The following is a 23,177-nucleotide window of genomic DNA, read 5'->3' on the forward strand; positions in this document are numbered from 1 at the left end:
AGAGAAAACCCAGTGTATCACCACTGCATTGCTTCCACTGACACATGGTGGTACTATTGAAGCTTGTTCTTGTACAACAGACTGCGCCATGATGGCCTGCCCAGGCCTCAAGAGGTCTTCAAGGGAAGATAGGCCCCTTCCTAAGTATTGCTTGTCACCAAAAGTATTCTATATTTGAGCCCCAAAGTTGCAGCTCTTAAAGATACATTCTTTCATTTCACACAAAGAGGCACTTTCCAGAATACCAGCCAGCCCAGGCCCAGTTCTAACAGCCAGTAACTCACAGATCTGGATCTGGCATACCCTTTCTTTCTTCCATATAGGTCCCCTCAAAAGATGTGGGCAGGTTTTCCTTTAAAATCCTCTGAACACAGATACTCACTGTATTCCCTCCCTGGACATCAGATCCGCTTGCTGAAAATTTTCTGAGGACCCCAGTGTCCCCCTCATCTTCTGTTAAGCAGAGGACAATCTCAGTCATGGTTAGGTAATTCTCCACTGAGGCCTCCACTACAGAAAGGCTGGCATGTCCCTATCTAAGGAGAGAACACAAATTTAATTTCTGGTCAGGCAACCATCTGCCAAACATCCTCTTCACACCTTGCCATAGAACCACAGTGGACACTGGAAGAACTGTGAGTAAGCTGTGTGGCTGTGAGGCTCTACAGAATACAAGAGATGGAAGGGATACAGTGGTGCAGACTGCATTGATGGCCAATGACAAGCAAACAAGGGGACAGGGGCGTTAAGGTACAGCCTCACCTCTGCTCAAGACAATCTGGAAGAGCCATCCTAGCCTCACAATCACTGAGGGGCAGGCTGAAGCTTCTGTGCTATCTCCAACAGCCCAACTTCCCTCTTCACCAAACCCTACTCCTCTCTCTCCCACCGAAGTGGCTACTCTTAAGAGGACTCCCTAGTAAATGCCCCACATGCTAATCTCAGGGTCTGCTTCCAGAGATGCCAAACTGCAATGTTGGCCATTCTCCAGAAGTTCTAGTCCTGATGGTTGGAGTCCTCAAGATCATAACAAGGGTCATGAATAACTAACTTAGGACACTGAGCAGTTACTATACAGGAATGTGTGAATATGCAGCCGAAGGTGAATGGCCCCAACAGCAGTGTGCTGATTCAGTGGCCTCACCAACTTCATAAATTGGAGAGTAATGCAGCATTCTACAGAAAGCAAACTCATCTGTCCCATAGTTCTCCTGGGACTTATTCTCAGTAAAGAGAGGGATCTAGAAGCCTTGTTTGGCATCTTTGGGTATGGTGTGTCTCCACCCTGCATTCCTTGAGCACGGCCCCTGCAGCATAATTACATGGAGTGCGAGCAGTCGCTCACTCTGGAGATAGGTTTGGTTTTGCATCTCTGATCAGCTTGCTACCTGAGCCATAACCACTCAACCAGCAAAAGGTCAGTGGGAGGCATGTTCTCAAAAGGTGATTGTAGACTGGGCAACATCAAGGACTTCCAGACTTCTTTTTCATCCCATCCAGCAACCCTGAGCCAGCAGTATAGTGCAGTGGTGTAGGACTGCAGCTCTGAAGGTGGACCCTGGGAAATCATTAGAAACACAGGTTCTCTGGCCTGGCCCTGGCCAGACCCACTGAACCAGAAACTCTGGAGTAGGGCCTGGCTTTCTGTGTTTTCACAGGCTCTCGGGAGGATGTAACATTGGAAAACCATTGGTTTAGAACAGAGTTTTGTAAAATTTTGCTGTTAAAGGTCAGGTAGTAAATATTTTGGGCTTTATGGGCCATGTGGTCTCTGTCACCACTACTCAGCTCTGCCATTGTAGTGTGAAGGCAGCCCTGGGCAGGATGTAAAGTAGTGAATGTGGCTATATTCTGATAAAACTGTATTTGTGGACATCAAAAATTGAATTTTATGTAATTTCCATGTGTCATGAAATCTTCTCTGAATTTTGTCAATCATTGGAAAATGTGTGAAAGAGAGAACATTGCAAATGGAAAAGGGACAAGAGTAGGAAATTGAAAATTCCTGTGCTAGAATGCCAACACACCATCCTGAAAAAATACTGCTGAGAGGGAAGACAAGGCAATACGAATTGAAACAGTGTGAGGGTGGCCTTAGATGGACATATCAGATGATTCAGACATGAAACCATGGCTAATTCCCAGGCAGGTAAAAAGAGAGTGACACTCCTGGGTTGGGATTCTGGGCACTGGTGATCCTCACACTGTCTTTGTTGTGTTCCAGGGGTTGTTCTTCTTCCATTGTGGTATCCTTCCCAAGCCTAAGAAGCATGCTCCATGCTCTTGATTTTTCTCTGTCATCTCATGTTACAATGTAAGCTTTTTCTCTGCTCCAGTCTCAGGCTTATAACTACATTGCTATGCTTTTGGGCGCTAATTGCCATTGCTCACTTCTACCAAATAAGTGAAGGTTTCTGGCTGTCCATGATATAAGATAACAGAACATGCTAGCAGGGAAATATGAAGTGTTTGCCTCTAGAAATGAAGAGTAAGAGACATAAAAAAAAAAAAAAAAAGGTCTTCCTGGTTTGGCATTTTTCTGTTTCCCTGAATAGAAAGTCAGAATCTAATGCAAAATGCAAAATTCAAAGGCACACATTTTATCTGGACATTATCACATTAATTTATCATAGGAACTCCAAGAGGTAATTAATATTCTTTCTATTCATAGATGAATCAACTGAGGCTCAATGGGGCTGAATAAGTTTCCCAATGCCACAATGCAAGAGCAAAGCTAATAGTCTATTTTGCCAATGACTGTGGGCCAGTGAGAAACCACTCCAAAACGAACGGATGAGGGAAAAAATTAGAAAAAAATGCACTCTATAGAAGGCAACCCTGAAGTAAGGGAAGCCCCCCAAACACTGTCAGAAAGTGACTACATATGGGTCACACCTAAATTGTCACTTCTGTGTGACTTTTTTTTTTTTAACAAAATTAATTAATTATTAGGACCAATTTCCAGAACAACACTTTCCTTATCTTTCAGTTATCACTTGTTATGCTCTCTGGTGGTTTTTTTCTTTTCTTTCCCTGTGGAGATAATAATTTGTTAGAGGTTGAAATCTCTAACCATTTTATCATGTGAGTGCCTACAATAGCTATTCCTATCCCAGCCCTTTGAGACAAATGCTGTAAACAAACACGATATTTTTCTTCCTCTCTTCCTTTTCACTCCAGCTCTGTCTCAGTTGTCCCTCTAAGTTGATTCTGATGCCTACGTGGGCCAAGGTCAAGTTGAGCTCTTCCCAGTGCCATCTAGACACAACAGAGATGAAGGAGGCCACAGCAGGCAGTGTCCATGGAATATCATCTTGGTTAGATTCTTTCCAAGTGTCCAAAGGTTTTCTCTTATCCTGAAGGATTTTTAAATGAACTTGTCATCAAATATGGAAACTTCCAGTAAAAGTTGATGAAGAAACCAAACTGAGAGCTATAGGCACACACTTCTTAAAGACCAAATAGTCAGACACAGAGCATGAGCACAGAAACATCTTAGACAGACAATCTTAGGTGAAGGAGGTTTATCATTCCTGCTTTTCTCAGCAGAAGCCAATACTGGTGGGAATCCTATCTGACATTTAACTAGAACTCATCCAAATTCTTAATCATCTTTTCTATACTCTATATTGTGTCTTTCAAACTTTGCAGCTTGATATTTGATTTTATCCCTAATTCAGGGAAAATTCTATGTTAAAGTTGTACTTCTTCTTGTCCATTCTTCTCTTTGGCATCAGATGGTGTTCGTTAATTTTGATGGGCCTCAAGATCTAAAATTATGACAAAGGTTTACCTGGGCTAATGCTCCTGACCCCTTAAGTGAGTATGAGTGGAGACTATACCACCTCCCACACAGGCACTCGTCATGTTATAAATAGTGTGGAAAGGGATGACCAGTGTGGCACTATCAGCCCCGGTTCTCTTCCTCCACTGACCTCATTACTCACTGCTGACTCAACCCTACCAACTCTCTTCATATATTTTGCTTCAGAGCTTGTCCACAATGTTGTGTTAAATCTTTGCTTAAACATTTTCTTCACAGCTCAGGAAGAGACAGATAGAGGACACTTGCCCTCTGGTCCTGCCAGGGGTCCTCGACGAGGCGTCCTGCTGGCTGGCAGAGGGATGATAGATGTCACCCCTTCCTATGTGTGCAGGGGAGGCTGCCTTTGCCTGATTCTGTCCAGTTAGCAAAACAGGGGGAGTTGCCAAGACAAACAGCTGAGGTATGAAAGTTAACAGCTAGCAATCATTGTGGTGTGAAATGGACCCATGAAATGAGACATCAAGGATGCTGCTTGGAATAGCTTAAATGTCAAACATTCTTTCCCAGAGAAAGGATAGACAATAGCACAATAGCAGTGTGAAAGACATGGGCCAGGCAGGCACATGCACATCCCAGGGACTGGGGAGGAGAACCCACTTCGGATGCTGAGAAATCAGGCATCACGCTGGGAGGTCAGGAGGCAGTGCCCACTTTTCACCCATCCCATGCCAACACTCTCTATCACCTCTCTACCCCCATCCAAAAATTAGTTATTAATAGGTCATATCAAAAGAGCCCTTATAGTTTATAATCATTTTCATCTGGCTTATGGAAAAGCAGCCATAAAATGTCTGTTGGATGACTGCTTGGGCCAGCAAGGCAGGTTTCCATCAGCTAGTACTCAGAACGTGGCAGCAGCTGACAGATGAGGTACAGGATGGTTTATGGTCTTTAATGCTTGTGCTGACATGGAGGATTGGGACAAGATTTATTCTAGGCTCGGGCCATCATCGAACACTGAAAACCAGTCATTATAAGCCAGATGACAACTGGAATGCAGTAATCACTTGAAAGAATATTTATTTGGTTTTTAAGTTTTGGGAGGAATCTGGTTTTCAGAAAGTGAGGGCCTGCTAGGAAGTCAGACTAGGCCATTATTACATCCAAACCATTATGCCTTTGCTAGCCAGTTATGTAATCCTATATGGAAAATATAATCAGAAGTTAGGAGAAGCCCCAAGACACGAAGGCTCATTATTGTAGGCCTCGCCACCATCACTCCATTTGTGGTTACTACACACTCTAAATATCGTTAATGGACCAAAAGAATCCAATACTTGCAAAGTCTGGTCAGTATCACTAAGTCTCTGACCCACTGTGACAGTGAATTTGATGGAGTGGCAATACATATTAGACTACTTTTCTTCTGACTCATTCTACTGAATTTCAGGTGATAAATAGAATAGCAAAAATAGAGCTGGACATTTTTATTAAGCCTATTATCAGCCTGAAGATTTCAATTAAGCTTCCATAAACACATCTTTTTACAGTAAAATCATCCCAAATGTTAACATTTCTACTCTCAAGCAAGTCATACCTTGGAATTAATGACATTGACTGGTAACATTTTAAATGGTTCTCGCTTCTTCCAGATAAGTAAAAGAAGTTGGGCACAAATGACTGATATGCCACTATTTCTATGAAATACAACATAACACTTCCTGTACAATCTTTAATTCATTCCATCCCACTTAGCTATCTTGTTTTTCTTTCTTTTCCAGAACTCTAAACAAGCATTTTTCTTGATAATTTTTCTCCTCAGGAAAATCCATCATTTTCCAAGTGCACCAGAAACAAGAAGCCTGGTCTGATTTATGGCCCACTCATCCTCATGGTAGCTGTCATATGCCACCTCACATGTCACTTAGCCTGACTCAATGGCCAAGTGTACACAGTCCTGATGTCTGTATGGCCAGTGTCCATAATACGAAAATTCATTGAACTATTTGCTTATGGGCACCTTTCTAAGTATATGTCATACTCCAACAAAATAATTCATGCTTTAAATGTACACAAATCATGGCCATAGAAGTGTTCTTCCTGTCTTGTGTATATTAAGTCTAAGATAAGTGAAAAACAAATAAATGAAAGGCCCTCCAACATGGGCTGTGATTCTGGAGGTTTGGGATGCATCGTAGTCTGTTGGAGAAAAATGGTGTGAAGGTTTTAGGCAAGAGGCAGATATTGGAACCCCAATCTCCTGTCACTTAATTTGCTGTTTCCAGGACCTGTCCTGGATTTCAGGAGTTTCTTCACCTACCCCCAGCTCATTCAACTACTTCTACCTTGTAGGTTTTAGATTTTGTCACATTTGTGTTTAACAAACTTAAAGAGGAGAAGCTTCAAAAAAGAAAAAAAAAATCTTATCACTATGTTTTTCTTCCAGGGAAAGGAATTAATTTTGTTTCTTTTAACTTATTTGAAGACGCTTTTTTGCCCATGTTGGTGATCAAAACATTTCTAAGATGGTATTTAAAGCTAATGAATTAGACAAACACAAACTCGTTTTGTTCTGCAATCAAAACTGTGGGCTTCCAAAGCCGACACACAGAGGACTTGGCCGATAGCTGCAGCACCCGACTGCTCTCTGTTCATGGTCTCGATCACGGCACATTCAGAGCCTACCCCATGTGTTCTCTGTGTGTCCCTCCAGATCCACTCTGCATCTTTCTCCTCACTGATATAGGGTCGAGAGACCCTAATGGGCCCCCATCCTCTGACTTCCGGTTGGGTTTGGCAACACAGAGTGAGGTCAGAGTATTTGTTCCCCCAGAAGGCTTCCTGAGGACCAACTATATCCCTTGAACTAGAGTGACAGCTCTTCTCAAGGTGGCCCTCTCCACAGGATTCTCTATAGCCACTGGCAGCTCTCACCCCTTCACAATGAGGAGTGGTAATAGCCCTAGCTGTTATTGTTACTTGTTATTTCCCTGTATCCTGATTTCAACTTTGTAAATAGCCCCCTCATTAAATTCTCCTTAAAATATCATAATTTGAAGATGCTATATATTTCCTGTAGACACCTGACTGATACAGGGTCTGAAGGGAGGCTATTATCAAACATTGAATAGTGTCACCACTATATATTGGCTTATCTGGAGGCTGTTTATGGCTATGAAAAAGACCTGTGCTGACCTCCAGTGCAGTCCATTAGGAATGTTTACACTGGAGGGATTTTACTGAGAAGCTCTTGTCAAAGTCTTTGACAGTCAATCTCACTGTTCTGTTGTCTATACTCTACTATACTCTACCGCTGAACACTACTGGACTCCTGACTGAAGGACTGGAAGAAAGAGGGCTGGCATACAATAGACCCACAATAATATTGTTGAATATGTACCATTTACAAGTGAACCACTTGAATTTCCAAAAAGTGAACACATATCAACAGCACCCAGGTCAAGAAACAGATGTCATCATTACCCTCCAAGCACCCTCATGCTCCTGATCATCCCACCTCCACTGGTAGCCTTTACACTTACTTTTAGCACAATAGATCTGTTTTTCCTAGTTTTGAACTTTAGATAAATAGACTCATATGGCGTGTACTTTTCTGTGCCTAGCTTTTGTTTTTGTATCTTACATTATGTTTGTGAGTTTCATCTATGTTGTTGCATGTGTTCATTCTCATTGCTGCATAGTTTTCCATTTTAGGAACATTTCACAATGTATTGATCCACTCTATTTTAGGAGAACATTTGGTTGTTTCTACTTTCAGGGCTATTAAAAATAGTGCTGCTATTTAAAATCTTACACATGTCTTTTATTGAACATATTGCATGCATTTGTGCTACGATTTGTGCCACTTTCTTGCTACCCCTTCTAACTGATGTCTCCTCATAATTAGCACTGTTCAGGGCAAACAGAAAAAGAGGAAACTAAGGTTTGAGAAAAGAAAAGGAGATGAAGCATACAGCAAAGCTTAAGATTTCCACAGAACAAATTTGAGATCGATCAAAGATGCAGGCGCAGAGTTAATCCAGACCTTAAAACTGTCCTGTTGCTCATGTGCACAGCTTTGTGTGCTTGGGTGCGTGGGGGTGCTTCTCCATATCAAGTAGACCCAGAAGAAAATGCCCCTTACTTTGCATTATATGATGAAAAGGAAAATAAAAGCACAGGCATCTTGAAATAGATGAAGAGAGAAATCCTGAAAAACTCTTATCAGTCAAGGAACGATAAATGGAAAGTAATTGTGAAGTTCCCATGACTATCAATTTAAGATGCATTTAATGCTACTGCTAACCTCTAACTGGTGTTTTATCTCTATTTTTCTATTTTATAATTTGACAACTTAATAAGGACTATTATCAGTTCTATTCAGTTTTAATTTCCTGCATTAGTTTCCTAGGGTTGCCATAACAAATTATGTCGAATTAAGTGGCTTAAAAAGCACAAATTTATTCTCTCATAGTTCTGAAGGCTAGAAATCTAAAAGTCAGGTGTCAGCAGGATTGGTTCCTTCTGCAGTCTCTAAGGGAGAATCTGTTCCAGGCCTCCCTCTGGCTTGTGGTGTTTGCCAGCAATCTTTGGCATTTCTTGGCTTGTAAATGTATCAATCACTCTACCATACATAGATGTATGCCTCCACCTTTACGTGGCCTTCTGCCTGTGTATGTCTGTGTTCAAATTTCACCCTTTAAAAGGACACCAGTCATATTGGATTAGGGCCCACCCTAGTTCTCCATTATAACCTTAAGTTGATTACATCTGCAAAGACTCTATTTCCAAATCAGGTCACAGTTACAGGTTCCAAATAGGGGCAGTGAGCGGGGAGGGTACTTTTAAATCAGTACATCCCCTACCTGGTTTTTTCCCTATGACCTTAAGATTAAGTATGATTTTTTTTCCACATAGATGTTCAGCATCATAATTTTTGTTATTGTGGAGGGAACCCAGATATATATAACGAGCCTTGAATTGGAACAAGAATGTGAGTTGGGAGTGGAGAAGAGGTCTTGATCCTTCTATGATACATGTAACTCTATCGTCATAACTTAGGAGACAGGAGGATGGGAGGAGGAGTCTCAGTGGACCATTTCTGGTAATATTGGCCAAGGTTTTATAGCACAGTGGACTAGCTTATAAACCTGGAGTGAGAAGTCTCCAAAAAAAAGAGGAAAATGCAAGCTACGCTTAACTAGGAAGAAACAGGGTTTTCCTATATTTTAGGAGCTGATCGGTGCTTGCCAAAGGCCTAGTTCCAGACAGCCCGGAGCACCCAACTTCCAGGAGAGCAGAGCTTCCATGAAGATACACAGACACTTGTAAATAAAAGTCGTATAAGACTTTTGGCTTTAATCTATAATGAAAAGTTTATTTTCTCCATACATTTTTCTTTTTTGTTGGAGTGCATACAGCATAGCCTCACGACACAATTGCAGGGTCGTCCATGAACGAGAAGTGGGGGAAGACCACCCTATTCCATGAAATGATGTTCCCAGTGTTGCTGAGCAGTGTTCCCAGTGTTGCCAAAGCAACAGCTGGAAAACCTCTGGAGAGCTGGGGAGGAGTCTGCCACCACTCCACCTCTGATCTCCCTGTCAACATGACCTAGTGCTCCAGAATTGGCAAGCTCTAGTGATAGTAGTGTAATTCTTCTGGTTAATTATGATGCAAACGTACTTTGGATTTAAGGTAGCTGATGAATAATAACCAAAAAAGAGAAAATGGAAGAATCTCACTCTATCACATACTTTTTTATTCCATATCAAGACAACTCAGATCATTCATCCCCAAAGAAATACATTGTTGTGTGTGCTCACAGATGCTCAAATTTACCATAATTTTGAATGATTTCTTTTAAACATTCAGTGTAACACTAAAGAAGCTGAAGAAATTATGAATTCTGTTAGCATTACCACTATGGGTAATGATAAAATTCACATCCCAGTTCAATTCAAGTCAGGGTATATTTTTATAAAATGGTTCTTTTAAAAATAGAAACTGAAAAGTGGTGGTCAGATTAGGCCTAATGTTTGAGTAAAATATGGTACTTCTTAGAAACTCTTAACAAGGGAGCCTTTCAGACAGAGGTTTCTATAAGAATTACACATGTAACAGAACAGAATTATTTTGTTTCAAAATCAGCTTTTACTAAGGTGCTACCCTGAACCATTCTAAGACTGATAAACACTGCTGACTTTTGTTCTGACTTTCGAATACACTCATCTCTTCACCTTAATTTCTCGGCTAGTGAAAGGTATGGGCTGAGTGCAGGCTGAAGTTCAGTAAAAGATTACAGTAACATCTTGGAAGTAGAGGTGAGAGAGAAACGCACCGGGAACTTCAAATTCTGCTGAAAGTACCGTCCATATGTCTCAATTTTGTAGTGGATTTGCATCTGCCCCATGATTAGCTTCAAAAATCAGTACTTAAGAGAGAAACAGGGTATCTCCTGAGCAATCCTCAGAAAGCCCTACATTGGACATATCTTCCACAATTCCCCTCATTGTTGGAAGCACTGGCTGTTTCTGTGGTTGAATGCCAAATAAAGTTAGAGGCCAGTTCTCTTTAAGCTCTAGAGTCACAGTCGATTTATGGGATGTTTATACCATGAGAGACACATGTGGTCTTACCCAACTGATGTCATGATGCATCCAGAACTACCCACCTTGGTTCTTCCTGGGCTATATTGACAAGTGGGTATAACTGATCAGTGTTTAATACTTTTTTTCTTTTTGCTAAACTCATAAAGCTGAATTCATAGAAGTGAAATGTAATTTTGATACAACTCTATTTCAAGAAGACATTTACTTCTGAGTGGTGATGCAGAAAATATATATACTACCTAGACTTGTATGCGGCATCTATAGGTTTTATCAAAACCAATGAACTGATCCAATTATAGTTATTGGTTTAATAAGCTTCTTGGTGGAAGAAACACACCTAGAATTAAAACTAATGAACTTAAATAATTGGTTTTGTGAGGCTCTAAACACAAGCTATAAACTATAAACTTTTAAAGATATGTTTTATGAAAGATTATGTTATTATAAGTTGGAGATGAGCAGGAACTAAATAACTGCCATTGGCCTAAAATAATGGAACTAATCAAGTGTTGGGGAGACAGAGAAGTGTAGATATTGATTTTTGTTACTGAATACTGGGCACTAAAATTAACCCAAATATAATTTATTTTTAACAAAGAATATTTTCATACGCCAAATAATTAATAATAAATTAAGATCAATGGATGAAGTTCAGTAAATTTTTCTGGCAAATAATTAAAATTAAAAGAATAGAAAGCATAGTGATAACTACAGTCATTTATTTTAAAATATTGCCATCCTAAAACAAAATATCATTAAATTATGAATGATTTAAACAAATTTCTCACAGAAACAGCTGAAAAGCTTTGGTAAGTTTCATGATCTTTGTATAATTCTCTGCCCCAACGTTGTCATGGGGGAACCAAATGTTTGAGCGAACATTTTCTTATCCAGTTTTAGCAATCCTTATTTCCTTTTTTCCAGCCAAACTCGCCCCTCATCTCTTTTTGTCCTGGAACAGACAACAACATAAATCTCAGAACTGACAAAATTTGTCTCAAAATCTAGTCAGAAAAGCTTATAAGATTCAACTGACCTATATGCATAGGAGGAAAAAAAAACCCAAATAATTAAAAACTCTTCCTTGAATCTATAATGTTAAAGTTTTGTTCTGGAGAGAGAGGGAAAAAATGAGCTTTGTGTCCTAGGGAAATAAATGGAGTAAGCCAGGTTTCCCTCTTTCATGCACTTTCTGGGGCAGACCACTGCAGAAAAAGAAACTGTCTCATTTGAAGACTGATCCATCCACACCCAGCACAGCCAGAACAGGAGTCAGGTCTGGGTTCTCAATCAGTAGCCTCCCTTGAAGGTGGATGCGTGAAGGGCTGTGTTTATCATTTGTCTAAGAACAAGAAAATAAAATGCATTTTATTTTCCCCAGCAATAGAACATGTAGGAGCAAATCTGATTTGTCATAGAAATATTGACATAAGGACTCTCAGCTTGTCAAAGATACACAACCAGCTATTCGTGATCCATCGCAAAGTCAAAAGATCACCATAATCTTATCACATGTGCCACATACACACACATTTATACACACACCCATTCATACCCACATACTCATGCACACAAGCTCTCCCACACACACTCACATACACACACATTGCTTCCTTTCCAGTGTATGGATGTGGCATTGTATATGCAATTCACACATCTCTCAATATTTATTCCTGCCAATGTACTTAGTGTTGAGGTATGGTGCAGGGGAAGCTGAAGCAAAGTGCTCATCAAACACAGAGGACTAATTTCTGGCTAAAAGGAACAAGGCTACTGCCAGCATTTCCCACACCACACATCTTCCACTTCTGCTCTGGGACTTTCCTAAGGATGTCCGCCAACTCCACAGACTGGTGTGTGTGTGTGTGTAAGGGTTATGTGGACAGATGCCCACAAGAGCCTGGGTCAAGACAACCAGCCATTCTTTTCCTTCTGAATCAAGCCAGAATTTGAATTCAGGTCTCCAGAGGGGCACCTTGCCAAACCATCCACTGTAATAATAAGTGTCACATCCACTGCAGGCAGAAGTTCCAGGAACAACAACAACAACAACAACAACAACAACAACAACAAAAGGCTTAGAGAAGAGAACAAGACTTCAACATTCTCCGCAATCCAAACCAGCATGGTTCTGAAACTCCAACATGGTCCCCTTGAGGGACACTTGTCTATTTGTTTGTATCCCTTGGTTTCCTATTTTTACGGAAAGGCAGAGAAAGAGACAAAAGACACTGAAAGCAATAGAACATTCTTGCCATATTTCTCATCCATTCAGAACTAAGAAGCATCAGAAATCTTGTGGGAAAGCCATTTCTCAAGAGATTTCTAACCGATTTCTCAACTATAGTGGTCTGGAGTTTTTGTCTCAGTTTTAGATAAAGTCCTAATTCCTGGTTGCTTGTTTGCTCAAATTTCAAATTCTTCTCAGGTTCACATCGATCATTCCAAGAGACAAGCAAAACATTTCACATAACAAAATTTGTTGGTTTTTAATATATCTTTGGTCTGAATTTATAAAACTTCCAAGTCTTTGAAGAAAAACATATCTGTGACAAAGACCTCTCTCTCTTCCTCTCTCCCCCTCCTCAATCTGAAGCCTGCTCTCGCCACAACTGCAGACTCTAACACTGAGCTACTAAGCTAAGTGCGTTCTTGACAAAATGTATGAGGAAACCACCAGAAATGAAGATAATTAGGATAAATAAGATCCAGTGATCAAATATAGCTAATTTGTATCCATAATATTTGGGAGTTACACAGTCTGCTTCAATTCAAATGATATCTTCCAGATCACAGTGGTTTTTTTCAAGGGGACTGCCTTTTGCTTTTAATTATCAAATCTTAAGAATTCTTTCTATAATTTGGGGATACCTTGTAATTCTTGAAATAAGGAAAAAATCTGGCCTGTAAATCCTTCTGTAGTCCATCTCTTTCAAACATAGACTTCTGTGGCCCAATTCACCATCAATTAACTATGGGAGTGGGTAAAGGCAGAAGGGAAATTGAAAAACTAAGTTCACAGCAAGTCTGGCTTCAAAAAGCAGCAGGGTGAATGGACACTCCTTGGCAAAGAGCCTTGGCTAAATAAAATGTATAAGAAATGTCTCAAAAATGGAACATGTACTGAGGAAAAAGTGGATTCTAAATAATAAGATTTACCCTTCTGTTTTAAGAGATTTTGGGAACTCATATATTAAATAGTAGGCAGATGTTTGATAACTTTGCCCACATTTTAAGAAGCGTATTCTGATTATTATCACCAATGATCCCTGTGATAGAAGGTAGGGCATGCCCTTGGTTCCACTCAGGTATATAGCAGTGCACAGGGAATCCTTACAATGAATTGTCATTTATCCTCCAACCAGGGCCTGCAGTTATGATGACAACAGACCTCATTCTCCCTATTCAGTAAAATAGGGGGTTAAAACCATAGGTCCCCCCTCTTCACTCTAGATTGCTTTACAAATTCATGCAGTCTCTCAACACATATCATCTATTATAAACCAGTAATAGGCTATATGAACCATGCCTTTTATTGTCTGTATTCTGATATTTTGACATCTTGAGTCCTTGCTGACCCTGGAGGGACTGCCCAACCCAAGGTTAGTTAGTTCCTAGAGATAGTAAAGGGCTCATCAGCAAGTGAACCTTGAATATGCTAACCAACTGATCCAGAGTCTATGCACTCCCACACTCTGGGCCACTATCCCTCTGACTAATCATGCCTGAGCCAGGTACCAGACAACCAGGGACAACCCAATGTCCCAGAGCCCACGAAATTTTTCAGCCTGGTCATTTCTGCCTGCTTACCCTGGCTCACCTATTCCTTTCCCCAGAAATCTCAATAAAGGCTCTTGCCACAACTTCCCCCTCTGCTTCCTGACAGACCTCGGTGCTTCCCTGTGTGGCCCTACATGGCATGCATGGTGTGACCCCTCCTCTTGAGATCTGTGATTAACAAACTACCTTCTTTTTTGTACAGCTTTATTGAAGTATAATAGACAATTAGTTGCTCATATTTACAATGTACAATTCAATAAGTTCTTTTTCTATTAGTATAGAATAATATATTAGTTCAGTTGTATAGCGTAGTGATTAGAGATCTATATAACTCATAAAGTGGTCGCTCCACTAAATCAAGTACCCCTCTTCTCCCTTACATATTTTTTAAAATATTGTTGACTATTTTCCTTATGCTACTTTTTATATATCCAACACTACTTTGTATCTAACTATTTGTACTTCTTCATCCCTTTGCCCTTTTTCCCCATCCCCCCAACCCCTCTCCCATCATGCTCCATATCTATTAGTTTGTTTCCATTTTTGTTTTTGTTGCTGTTGTTTATTTTATTCTTTAGATTTCACATGTAAGTGAAATCATATGGTATTATCTTTCCCTATCTGACTTACTTCGCTCAGCGCAATACCCTCTAGGTCCATCAAGGCAATATCTTTTTCCATCTCCTTCCTTTTAGTCTGTGTGTCTTTGAATCTGAAATGAGTCTCTTGTGGGCAGCATATGTAGGGGTCTTGCTTTCTTGTCCATTCAGCCACTCTATCTTTTGGTTGAAGCACTTAATTCCTTTCCATTTGAGGTACTTGTTGATAGGAATGTAGTTATTACCATGCTTCATTCTTATGTCTGATACATGTTTTTTCTTCTTCTTAAAGAAGTTCCCTTCAACATTTCCTGTAATCCTGGCTTGGTGGTGATGCACTCCTTTAGCTTCTTCTTGTCTGAGAAGTTCTTGATCTGTCCTTCGACTCTAAATGATAGCCTTGTTGGATAAAGTAATCTTGGTTGTAGATCTTGAGTGTTCATCACCTTGAATATTTTGTGCCAAACTCTTCTGTCCTACATAGTTTCTTTTGAGAAATCAGCTGCCAGTCTCATGCTTGCTCCCTTGTAGGTAGCTAACTGCTTTTCTCTTGCCGCTTTTAAGATTTTCTCTTTGTATTTAACCTCTGGCATTTGAATTATGATGTGTCTTGGTGTAGGCCTCTTTGCGCTCCTCTTTCTTGGGACTCTGAGCTTCTTGGGATGAGGGAAGTTTTCCATTATTATTTCTTCAAATAGCTCTTCAATGTCTTGTTTCCCTTCAGGTACTCTTATGACACAGATAATTTTACATTTAATTGTGTTCCACAGGCTCTTTAAAGTATTTCATATTTTTGGATTCTTTTTCTTGTCACCATTCTAATTGGATGTCTTCTGCTACTCCATCCTCTATATCAGTGACTCAATCATCTGCTTCATCCACTTTGTTGATTCCCTCTAATATACTCTTCATTATCTTTATTTCTGGCTGGTTCCTTTTTATAATTTCGATTTCCATTTTTATGTTTTTTATCTCTTCGTTAAAGTTCTCACTGAGTTCATCTACATTTCCCCTAAATTCATTAGGCATCCTTATAACCAGTGTTTTGAATTCTACACCTGTTAAATTGCTTGACTCCATTATTCCTGGATCTCTGGTCTGTTCTCTCGTATGATTCCTGCTTCTTTGTCTTCCCATTTTGGTTGCCTTTCTGTGTCTATTTCTATGTGTTAAGCAAAGTTCCTAAGTCTCTTGGTCTTGTTAGTGTGGCTTTGTGTAGTAGATGTCCAGTGGCGCAATCTGGAAAGGTGTTCAGTTGCAGGCCAAGTTTAATCCTAGGCTTTGCCCTTCTGAGGCCACCTGGTAAGATTTATCAAGCAATCCACAGATGCTATGCTTATAGTTGTCTCAAGAGGCCACAGCAGCCATTGAAGCCAGGTGCTAACAGTGTAGGGCTTAGAGCTGCTCAGCAAGGGGCATAGGGCACGCCGAGGACACAACTGGATGTGGGTAAGGCTGAAAGTTGGTGAAGGCAGTGTCAGAGAATCCTCTGGGCAGTGCGACCTCTCTTATCCAGCTTGATGATTTCTCAGCTATGGTGGTGCTGAGTCTGTACACTGGGATGGGGGAGGGCTCAACAGAGGAACAATGGATACCAATAGCACTTTTGCCTGGGAGAAAGCGTCACCTTTGGCCCTTGCTCTAGCAACTCAGTGTCCTCCTGTAAGACCCTAGTGCTCCCCGTGCAACTGACCCAGCACTGATGCTTTGAGTGAGTGAGTTCGTCACAGTGAAAGCCTGATGGTGGACATGGCCCCTTTAAGAGGAACATCTGCACCTGCCAGTAGCAGCTGTTGTAGCCTCTGTCTCAGTCACCAGGACCAGGCAGCCTCATGTCTTCACCCTCTCCTACTTCCTCCCGTTGCAGGGTGATTTCTTATTTCTCTCCCTAGTTGTAAGACTTTTGTTCATCTGGACCCCAGGTGACTCTGCTTGATGTTTGCTCCATGTTTCTGTCACAACTTTGGTGTTGTCTCAAGAGGAGATGTACAAAGCCTCTATCACATCTATGTCATTTTGCCCACCAGCAACCAACAAACTATCTTCTTAACAGCAATTGTCTCCTGATCTGTTGGCCTCACCACACTTGAATAAAAATAAAACCTATATTTAAAAACAGGCATTTACAGCCAGAGGCATCAAAGGCCCAGGAATTCCTTCTTGAGAAGAAGAGGTTCGTTTTTTAGAAAATCAAAACTTTTGAAAAGTAACAAGGAACAAAAGCATTCCTAATTTTTAAAAATAAAATATTTTCTATTGCATTGTCAATTAAAATATGTATATTTGCAAGAGTGTGCTATAGGAAAATGGGCACTCTCATAGATTGTTGCGGGACTATTATTAAGAACTTTTCTGTAAGGCTATTTGGCAGAAGTATTTAAAGTCTTAGAAATGTGCACACCCTTTAACTCAGAAATTCTACTTTAAGGAATATATTCTAAAGGGAAAAAAAATTAAAGATTTAGTTAAATGATTTTTAGTAAAATTGCAACATGTAGGAGGATGTCCAGTAACTAAATATCCAGTAACAAACAAGTTAAATAAGTACACACAGAACGTGGGTTGCCATTCTGCCATTTAAAATAATAGTGTAGCTAGTATGTATTAACATAGAAGAATGTTCACAACATGATTTTAAGTAAAAGAATAAAGATATTACACGGCAGTTTGTATAAACAAATAAAATGTTTTTAAATAATTATAAATATAGAGTACCCCAATTAAAGATATGAAGAATTTATCACCATATGGTCTGACCTTTAGAAAATCAGATACTAACAAATACTTGCTCTGAATGTCTTGCAATCACAAATCACACACCTTCAATCCTTATGTGTTATGGAGAGAAATGTCATTTCCATGGTACCCACAGAAAGGTCATTGGAGCAGTAACGACCAACATATCAAAGGACTGGAACAGTATACTCAAGTTGTAAATAATGGTAATCTCTGGATGATGAAATCATGAATGCTTTTAAATCCTCATTGTTTTGCTTATTTGTATATCTAATGTTTCTATGATGAACATATCTCTTTTGTATTAAGAAAAAAACATGCTATTTTAATATTTTTAAAATAATCTTTCTTAAGGTATGGACAGAAAGGTCAACTCAAAAGAGGTATTGACAAATCTCATCCAACAGAATAAATTGTCCCATTTTTAGCACTATCAGGATTCCTTTGGGCCAGTTGGGAATAATTCAGACCATAAGGACTGACAACTTGATTTGCAGAGTGACTGTCTCTTCTAGGCCAAAGAACAGGGAATATAGTTTGGCAAATGTGCCTGCTTTTTGGAAGTAAGACCATTCCCAAGTATGACAATCGGGTAGTTGCTGAACTAGTCTAGACTTCGAAAACATCAGACGCCTACAAGCTCAAGGCTTAAAAGAAAACCAAGCCAAAGAAAAACAAACGAAGAAAAAAATAAGCAAACATTGTTTCTAAACACTGAAGAGATTGTCCTGCATTAAATTACCACTGAATTCACTTCAACTTAGCAACATTAGGGAGGATTTCATTTGTAGCAAGCAGACCTGTATGCGGAAAACAGAAAGTGAATAGGACACTGACTCTGTCTGTCCAAGGCAGGGTAGTTTACCTTCTTCTCGTCTAGTGAGCCGCTCATCCCAAAACCACCAGGCAAACCTCCAGACACCAGCTCAGAGGAGTGATTACAAAGGCCCCTGGATATGTGAATGCAGTGAAGTCTAGGCAAAACAGCCACAAAGTCAAATTCCAGTGACTGGCTAAGTTAACTATCTTGAATTTCACTTTCCAAATCTGCAAAATGGGGATAATAACAAATGCTTCATAGAGATGCTGTGAAAATCACACCTATGAGGTATCCAGCTTTCTATGAACCATTCCACATCCCACTGAACCAATGGTTCGCATCATTGGAGCAGTCCAATCCTGCTTCTCAACATTTTCTCCATATAACTTAGAATTGTTATTTCAATCAACATCAGTTACAAGAGCACCTAGTAGATGTCGAGCATGAGCACCTGCACAGAGTTCTCTACAGTCTTCATCTGATCACATGGATTTCCTAGGAACTATGCCTGCAACGCTTTTTTAAAGTAGAATCATTTGAAGTAGCCAAAAGAAAATTTTGTGACATGCTTTTCATGTGTCTTAATTTATTTTCTATCACATCTTTCTTGTGCACATTTAAGGAATTTTTAATTTTCTTGCAAATCTGATTCATTTTTTAGCTCTTCAAGCATTCTTTTAAATTGCTGCCTAGGGGTGGAAAACAATTGATAATGTTGACTTGTCATGGAATTCAAATTTTCAGACTCTTGGGGTTGGCACAGGAGGTTTCTTCACTGCATCTACTGACACTTACCCCAAAAGCAAGGCCAATTGTTAGTCCCGGTCTCTGAGAAGCACCATTAAGAATGGGGAGAGCTAGGTGAGGCTGGGAGCGCTGTCTGACTGTGATGTAAGGCTGACCTGAGGAAAGAGGGAGCAGAGACTGGTGGCAGGGTCCTGGACCACTCTACAATCTAAGGACATTTCCAAAAGGCCATCAGGGAGTTCTCCAGCCAATGTTGCCCATCAGAAGAGTCTCGGGTCTCCCAGGAACTAGTCTGCCTCAGTATCCCTACTGCTTAGTCATTGGCTGATAGCAGCCTATAGAAGATGGGTTCAGAGGAAAGGTCCATCGCACAGTGATAGATTTCATAGCCCAGTAGTTGGTCCCTGGACTCTTCCGCTTCTGGAGTCAAAAGCCTGTGAGACATGTTCTCAGGGCCACCACACCTACACTGAGGGAAACTTGTCATTGTGCAAGTGTTCACACGTTTGTTAAGTAGGTCCTCCTATGTCACTAGAGTACCCATAGATAATGCAAGATTTTAATATTTCTTTACCATGGTGCTTCATATCTTTCAATACATCTCCTTGTTTCTTATCAATTAATTTCAGCAAATATCATCTGAGAGCTGGGCACAGTCCCAAGAGGATAAAATGCAGCAGCTGTCTTGGAGCAAGTCCAGCTCAGGACAGTGAGGTACATAAGGCCACCTAGGGACAGGTGACAGACTGAGAGGAAAAGAGGTCAAAAGAAGAGTGTGGGCAAAATTAAAGTAGGGTATATTTATGAAAGCTAAAGAGGAAGAGAGTGTTGAGGGGAAAAGGATCAACTTGGCAGACAGATGGAGAAGACCTAACAACTTTGAGTCAGGCAGGAAAAACACTGCACAGTAGTTCCCTTTATCTGTGAGGGTTATGTTCCAAGCCCCACAGTAGATGCCTGAAATGCCCCATAGTCTATATAGTACTGAATCCTATATATACTATGTTTTTTCCTATATATACAAACATTCTATGGCTTCTCCTTGGCATATTTGAATTGCCAGCATCGCTGCTCTTACACTGTGGGGCCATTTTTAAGTAAAATAAGGGTTACTTGAACATAAGCACTGTGATACTACAACAGTTGATCCAATAATGGAAATGGCTACAGAGTGGAGAACGTCTACAACGTGGATGTGCTGGACAAAAGGATGATTCATATCCCAGGTGAGACAAAACAGTACTGCTCAGGACTTCATCACACTATGCAGAACATTGTGCAATTTAAAACCTATGATTGCTTATTGCTGGAATTTTCAAATTAATATTTTTGGACCAAAATTGACCATGAGTAACTGAAACTAGAAAGTAAAACCATGACTAAGGAAGGTCTACTATATTTCCATGATATCAATGAGACTTGGAAACTTTGAGTGTCTTTGTTTAAGTGTGCACAGGGATAGCATTATTCTCAGGTCTGGGGCTCATTTTGTGAATCTACTGTCCAAGCATTCCTTATCCCTCCCCTTACCCTTTATCTATTCATTGCTGTTATTTTCACAGCAACTCTATGATCTTCCTGGGTCTCCTCACATCTCTTTTCCTCAGATTTCTCACCATGTAAGAGGTGCTACTAAGGCTCCATCAAGCTCAAAAGTTTTTGATCCTGCTAGAGAAGATGATATATTGTCATGCAAGGTGGGTCTCATCATGTTCAGCAACACCCTATCCGGGTCTCCATTGATCAGGCACCAAGGTTCAGAAGAAATTCCAGAAGTTACACAATACAAGCTAATGGATAGGCTTTGCTAGAAAACATTATTTGGCCAAAGGCCGGTAAGAGAAGAGAAGGCATGGGTCCTCCTAAACTTCCTGGCATCTCACAGAGATATGTGCCCAAACCAGGACATAGCTTGGTCTGCAGTATGGATTCAGTAAAGGGGTACTCCACAATATGTGTCTCCCTTTTTGTGGGTCTCCCTTTTAATGGATCTATCACAGCAAAGCATACCTGTCAATGGGGGAATAAAGAGGCTGCTCTGAGCCAGATAGTCTGGGTTTGGGACATCAGCTCTTCATTAAACACCTGTTGAAGAATGTCAGCCACCCCAAACATGGAAACTGTAGGAGTCTATGGGAAATTGAAGTATCCTCTGCAAGGGAAGAAATCCCCAATCCCAAAGAAAGCAAAGCTCAGGACAGCTCCTCCTGCTGGAAAAGCAGAGGTCCCCTGGTACCAGAGAGCTTATCAATCAGGCAACACAAAGTCAGGCCCAAGGAGCAGTGTCAGACAAATCTGCTCACTGTATCACAGATCTATAGCCAAAATAACTATATTATACAAGTGACAGGTGGCATTAAAAACAGGTGCAGGGCAAATGGAATAGCTGTTCGACATGGAAAGAGAGCTTTAGCAAGTGACATTATTAGTCAAGTCTTCATAAAAGAGATAGAATTTGATCAGGGGCTGAAGGGATAGGAAAAGGTTTGGGCATATAGGCTGGTGGATAAGGACAACTAAGATGTAAATTGGAACTAAGTCACAGAGAACAGACAAGAAAGTTGGAGCATGCATCTTATCAGAACACATGCGGCTGTCAACAGCTGAAATATCTCAAAGTTGGAATGGAATTCATCAAAATGTTGGGAACCATTTCCTCTTAAAAATTTATTTTAAAACGGAGAGTAAAATGGTAGTTACCAGGGGATGGGAGATGAGATTGATAGTGTTTAAAGGTATAAACTCATAACGAGTTCTAGTAAATAAACCATGGAGATATAATGCACAGCATAATGAATATAAACAATAATAGTGTAACAATAATTCTGTAATATGATAAATATCACTACATTGGCAATCATATTATAATATCTAAATGTATCAAAGTAACACGCTGTGAACCTTAAACTTACACAATGTTACTTATCAAATTTATTCAATTTTTTTAAATCTCAGAATGGAACTCAGAAATATTATTTCGATCAGGTAGATTATACTACTGGCAATTTAGATTTAGTAAGGGCTTGTTAGTGTTTGCTTTGCTTTTCTGATAGTTTGGTTTTTCGTTCCATTAGAATCCAACATAATTTTTTGGCTTTTCATTGTTCTACAGCTCAGATTTTGCTACTTAGCATAGAAATCCCCACAATGGAATTCTTTATTCTTCCCAAATATGCTATTCTTTTCAGCTTAATTTAGATGTTGGAATTCTGAATATTTCTTGACATTTTGAGGCACACTACCTAGTCTGGAGATATTACAGGATAAAGAACTTCTGGGGAAAAAAAACATGAGTTTCTCAACCTGACAAGGAATGTCTAACAAGAGTACTTTTGCACCAGGGAGAGAGGAGCTAGAGGTCTTAGCTGAGGCAGCCTAGCACCCAGCTCCCTCTCCTTACTGTATTGCTCTATTGGCCACCTTTGTATATCAACCTGCGATGTAAGTATTTCCAAATGACCTCCAGAATGTTTTCCTCTTCTTTATATTGTTTGTCTGGAGGTAGACTAGGTGTTAAAGATAAGCCAGGTTTGGAACCAGGTTGGAACCAAGTGTGACTAATCACCAGCCACTCATACAAGGAATCCTTTCACCTTCCCATATGCCAGAGAACATCCCTCCCCTGCATTCTCTAAATTTCAGGTTGAGTCCTGCTCTCCCTTACTCCTTCCACCTATGAGAAAATGTCTCCAGTGGGTAGGAAATTCAACTCAAGCTATAACACTGCTCTTCAAGTCTATGATGTGCCATTATAAAGCCAGAGCTGACTGGTGTGTACATCCATGCTGACTGCTGGTTCCTCTGTCTGGCTCTTATTTCTAGGTGAAAACAGAGTTTTACTCTAAGCTCTGCAACTAGCTCACACTGGGACTTTTCGTAAGTCAGTGATTGTGAGTGTAGGTTTTCTTATCCATAATAAAAGGAAGTTGGCAAATATGAGGCATTGCTACTCCCCCCCATTTCCAGGTTCATGGCAGACATCATTAATCAACCATGACACTGAGCTCCAACATGAACTTAGAATCCTTCTCAATCCAGGGCTCTACGTGACCACTACCAACCAAATGGTGTTCATTTTTGAAATAAAAAATTATTTGCCATCCTGGGACTAACTTTTC

The sequence above is a fragment of the Pteropus medius genome, unplaced genomic scaffold (genome assembly GCF_902729225.1).
Source record: "Pteropus medius unplaced genomic scaffold, Ma_sr-lr_union100, whole genome shotgun sequence".
NCBI lineage: Eukaryota > Metazoa > Chordata > Mammalia > Chiroptera > Pteropodidae > Pteropus > Pteropus medius.